This window comes from Anoplopoma fimbria, chromosome 8 (genome assembly GCF_027596085.1).
Source record: "Anoplopoma fimbria isolate UVic2021 breed Golden Eagle Sablefish chromosome 8, Afim_UVic_2022, whole genome shotgun sequence".
Classification (NCBI taxonomy): Eukaryota; Metazoa; Chordata; class Actinopteri; order Perciformes; family Anoplopomatidae; genus Anoplopoma; species Anoplopoma fimbria.
In genome coordinates, this window is record NC_072456.1 from 26,195,192 (window position 1) to 26,201,062 (window position 5,871).

A 5,871-nucleotide genomic window follows, 5' to 3' on the forward strand; every position below is an offset into this window, starting at 1 on the left:
TGTTTTCAAGATATTTAGTCAAAGCTGTTCTATAGAGGAAACCAGTCAAGTGTATCTGTGGATGGATGGAAAAAACCAACACGGAATGGAAATGCTATTGACTCCTCCAACCCACAAATAAATCAAACAAAAGATTTCAACCATTGACTGGACTGAAACGTGTTTTTACGTGAGAGTATGACGGAGTTCTTGATCGTGACAAGAGTTATGAAATATTTTTTTTACTCTAATGAGCTTTACATTCATGCGTTTCTATGAGCAGATGCTTTTGTGTACATTACCTAAAAATAAACCCCCTTCCCAGCTGATGGCCAGGGGCTCGAGTAGTGAATGAATGAACTTCCGAGAGACTCGTGTGTGTGTGTGTGTGTGTGTGTGTGTGTGTTGTAGGTGTGTTTGTGTGTGTGTGTTCAGAGCTGTTCTCTTATTTCTGCAGAGCAGTGGGAGGCTCACGATGACCCAGATGTTTGAGTTCTGATTCAGACGTGTGAGATTGTTTCTATTTCTCTCTCTCATTCTGTTCAACAGGTGAAGGATTCAGACGGGAGTTGACGACCGACTCATCCGTCATGAGGTGAAGCGGATACTTAATTAACCATCGACTCGGAGACAAAAAGGTAAGACATCTTGGACGTCAACTTCTGAATTTTTGGTTGCAGCAGTGGACTGTTTCAGGGTCAAACAACCTGGCTATTTAAGTCTCTTTGTAGCCGAATTCAGAGACTATTTAACATCCATTCAGTTTGTGTTTATTTTTGGATCTGCAGTTTGTTCGATCTGTCGATGTGTCATCTGAATATGATGAATATGGAAATGAAATGGTTTTAACTGAGTCACTGCTGCATTTTAAATGATTTTCATTAAAATAAGATGATACTATAAATGGCTCTGCTGACACTTTTGATTAATCTGTATTGCTAATATTGCTGCGTCTTTCCAAGCTGTTTATGTGTTTGCTTGTTTATCTAAATCCCAATAATTTTAGTACTAAAAAAAACCCATCTCTTCTAAACATTCTTTATATTAACTTGTTAACAGTTTAATATTCCCCAAACTGTAGGCATAAACTATGGGTTAAACTCAGTCTTGATTATCATGTTCATGATAATATCTACCTTGTGTTATTATATTCAGTTTGACACTTTCACGTTCATGTATGTTTGTTGATGTAGCATGAGACAAGCAGTCAAAATCAAGAAGTTCTTAATCGTATAGTTATTTCTACAACATTTAGTCCTTGGAGTTTTTCAAGTTTAAAACTAAATCTAAATCTAAAGAGGTTAGTTTTTAATCATTTCTGAGTAGAAAAAGCCAACTTTTTCAAAGATGATGTATATTTTTCTACACTGTTTATTTCTATTTGTGACGCCAGATGGCACGGCAAGGTGAACTTGCTTTTTTTGGAATCTGTGCACATGGCAGAAGTTTGCCTTCCGGGCTTTCTGACAGAAACCATCATCATTTCCTGAATCTAACTGAGTAGGTTTGTTGCCTTAACCAAAGGACATTTCTGTCAGAAAGGCCCTGAAGGCAAACTGTACGCCAAACATGCACTCAATCAATTCAACATTTAGCACTTTGTTGGACTCACACTTGACAGTTTAAAAACAAACAAACCTTAAAACCAGAGATATGTTTTTTTTTTATTCCACATGACCTCTTTCTTTCAAAACCTGGTACCTACATTACCCACAATGCACCTCAGCTACTGACATAGACATTATGTAGAGAGATTGAGATGTATTATGCTGGTAGTGGCTAGTTATTTCTAACTCCAGAGTCTCAAGCTTGTAGTCTTCAGACCCAAGTTACAACATACTTTATACAACTGGTTTCACACATTCATTTGTATCCCCAAAGACCTGTGAACAGACTTTGATGTGTAAAGTTGTTGGAGTTCCCCTTTTAAAGCAATGATTTCTATGGCTTACATGCATATGTCTCTAATTGTTCAACCATGAAAGGACCATTAGAGCCACAATCCTCACAAGATATTCAGAATGTGGCACACGAGACGAGGCCATGAATGCATGAGATGCATTTAACGTGAGTTACTGCTGCTAATCTCTTTTGTTATCTTACCTTCGGTGTAAAAGTTCAGCAGCTCCAAAGGTGTCTTAAAGAGTCATAAAAGTCTTGTAAAATTAGTTTACATTTTAATCTCTCATGAAATGCTTCACAGGAAAATGTTGTATGTAAGAAAAGTTGAAATCCTTTCTGTCGCATTTTTTCCTCGTTTTTGACGTATAGCAACACCGAAATATCCTCTGCAGTCGTTATGGATGAAAACTTTCAAGTTTTTAATGCACACATTTATAACAGTATATAGTAATCTTTAGATGCACAAACTGTACATAATCATCCAGTCCATGTGTCTCCATTCAGAATTTAAATCTTTGCCCTATTTGCAAAAACACTTGACTGGTATAAAGACATTTTATTTCTTGCTTTATTGCTGGTCATTGGTTCTTTTTATATATATTTATAACATTTTATATATATATACGCCTATTTTTAACAGTCCTGCCTATTCTTTACTTTTATTTGTCCGGCTTTGGTGTCCTGTTATTTCTATTTCTGTGAGTACATCGAGAGTGGAAGGTTAAAAAAATGGAGTTAAATTCCTTGTTTGTGCGATCATACTTAATACACAAAGGTGATTCTGATGCTGATCACACTTCAGCAGTGAAGAAGTTCTTTTCAAAACATGATGCCAAATATGACTCTAACTGAAATTCATTTTTCTGATCTGATTTACAGCAACAACACGTTCAGACTAAAGCAGAACATACCAGAATGTCGCGTTTTAGCTGGATTGCTGATTTATTAGTTTCTTAAGCTGTTGATTTATATTCTGTCATCAGTGAGTTAATCAAATGGATCTTGTGAGGTTGTTATTTCAGATCAGTGAGTTCTACGTGATGAATAGCAGTTTAGAGTGCTCCCTTTATCTGTGATTAACGGCAATCAATAAAGGGTGATTTATTTTATTTTTTGTTGGCCTTGAAAATAATAATGGTGCAAAGTCTTCTGGGAAACTACAAGAACAAACACTCATACAGAGCAAAGTTGAGTAAAGGCTTCGGTTATTTAGCTTTCTAATGGTTCGACTTTCTTAGAGTGCTACTGCTGGTTATTGTGGAAACAAAAATGGCCGACTGGTTGGCATAAATAGAGTATATATATATATATATATATATATATATATATATATATATATATATTGCCGAGGTGTCCTTGAGATTGAATGTGTGTGGTTATACATTTTGATTACAGACTGTCGTCCTGCAGGGCTGTAGGTCTGCAGTATATTTTCTTTATTGCTTCTCTTGCTCTGCCAATCTTCCTTCTGGACTCCAGTGACCCACTTGGCATCGGTTTCGAGGCCCCTGACTCAGATCCTGCTCCGTTGGGACAGGAGGCTCGGCAGCACTCCAGGTCCTAGGGGCCCCCTGCCAACCGCTGCTGCTCGGGGGCCTCTCAAACATTCCTGTCTGTCGGGGCCGTGGAGGGAAAACACAAAAAAACAAAGACCCCTTTTAGTGCTGCCGGGCCTGTGGATGTGTGGGGCTCCTTGAGTGGAAACTCAGCTGGCTGCCCGACGTCGAGGTGTTTTTTTTTTTTTGGTTCAACGAGGCAGCAGTTTGGTGACAAGCTTCACAAGCTAAATAATAATAATAATAATAATCATTTTATTTGTATAGCACTTTTCAAACGCGGAGTACAAAGTGCTTTCCATAGGCTGCAGGTCAATACAGTCACAAAATCTCAAAAAATAAAAACATAAAAATACAAGCACACAATTAAAACACCATTTAAAATACATTTACAGATTATATATATAAGGTTATATATATGTTTATATATTTAAAACCGTCCTCGGTTGCCTGTAACCCGAGGGGGGAATCATATCTATTGATTGCTAAGTGGATGCATGTCACCAGGATGTGCACGCCTTGATGTGCACTCCTTGATGTGCACGCCTTGATGTGCACTCCTTGATGTGCACGCCTTGATGCCGCCTCAGACAGGAAGTTTGACCGAGTAATTTATTCATTCGTGTTTTTGTTTTTTTTGTTGGTTTACATGACCTCCTTGTCGGTGAATCTTTAGCTTTCCGGCTGTTAAAATCTGCATATCATTATCCTAGATATTTCCCAACACTTGGAGCAGAATGAGGAGGATCACCCTCCTCCTGCTTATCTGCTGCTAAACTGAGTACCAAGTCTGTGTTGTGGCAGACTGCAGTCATGTCTAATAGAACCAGTGAGTTTTAGGTCTTTTAATTTACAATTGCAGGTTCTTGAAATCAGTTTTTTAAGTTTATCACAGTACCAAAAAGGCATTTATCTGAGGAGCAGGTGACAAACTTATGGATTGTGTCTCTACTATAGTATATACTTGTCATGAATTTATACTGAATTAAACGTGCATTTTTATTTCGTGGTAATCTTAGAACCAAGCTCTTTATTCCATTTATTAGACATGTTTTGTAACAGATCTTCTTTACTCTCAGCTTTGACAAGAATATTGTAAACAGCGTTCACTAATTGTTTCTTTTAACCATTTTTATTAAAATTACCCCTATCTCGTTGATCTTTATCCCCAAGGTCAAAATGAAATGAAATTTCATTCCCTGTCTTGGAATATATGCATTAAACCCAAGACTCTTGCTCATTCAATAAAAAAATATATAAATAGAGTTCTTAATCTTTACCAGTCTTTCCTCTGTTTCGCAAATGCCCTGCTCTCGGGTGTCTGGGTGTGACGTAGATGATGAAGAAAACACAAGGGTTGCCATGACAGCGGAGTTTACCTAAACATGTGATACAGGCTGTCTGCAGACAACCCTCTTAGAGCTATTTTTCTCAATTTAAACAGAAGCTATTATGATGAGCTCCATTGAGAAATCTATTTGAGGCACTGCAAATACAGAGATTTACTTTCCAGGTCTTTTTTACCACTTAAATTTAAAGGTCTAGACTGTCAAGTTGAGTTTGTGATTGCCTGAAGGAACATTGAAGTCGACTGAAAAAACACCAAACTTGCCCTTTATGAGGCGTCAGACAGACCAGAAGGTCACCTGATTACTGAACTGACTCGTTGAGTCTCCATTTGTTTGACTGACAACTATGTTTATTTATTTTTAACTTTAACAGCATGGCTCTAGTGATGGTAGTGTTGGTGAGCAATACAAAACAATGTCATGTCGAAACGCTGGTAGATTATAATTCCTTTAAATCAAACAATTCAAATGATAATGAAATGTCCATACTGGGAGAGGAATCCCTGTTAAAGGTGGTTTGTTGTTTTTTAATGCACGGGTGCAAGACCAGAGTCTGAAGAAGAGCTTTAGCTCGAAACGTCACTTTCAGATCTGCCAATAATCATCGGCGAACCTCCACTGTTGGATCAATTTGCCATGAACATGTGTTGTTTGAGCATGTAGCCATGCTGGCGTTGAACTCAAAGCACCGCTGTGCCTTAAACACACCTTCCAGATCCACCAGCATGGCTGCAGACTCTTTGTCTGGTTCATCAAGTTTGTTGTTTTTTCATCAAGTATGAAACTGAAAGTCTTTATCACAGTCAGTGACTGGAAAATTACTGAAAGACACGTTGCCCTTTGCAGTACATTCCTTATCAGACTACCACATAATGATAGAAGCTTTTTTTTTTTTTTAAATAAATGCACTTTTGACTTATTTGTAAGATGTTTTGAACACAGGAGGAAATATCATTCAAATCATCTTAATCATATAGAAAAGCTTGATTAAGTAGCATTGTATTTTAAAAGGATGCATCCTGATATTTCATTTTTTAAGAACTGTGGCAAAACAAGCCTCCTCTGCATCGAGGACTGCTGCTCCT

At 37.6% G+C, this 5,871-nt stretch overlaps 1 protein-coding gene across 1 annotated transcript in view; it reads left to right on the forward strand.

Moving 5' to 3' along the window:
* The first annotated feature begins 527 nt into the window (after window positions 1-527).
* The window catches only part of clocka (clock circadian regulator a), a 53,400-nt gene continuing 48,056 nt past the window's right edge, over window positions 528-5,871 (forward strand). The window contains exon 1 of the mRNA XM_054602794.1: window positions 528-617. The gene's annotated coding sequence lies outside the window, so the exon portion shown is untranslated. The remainder of the gene's footprint in view (window positions 618-5,871) is intronic.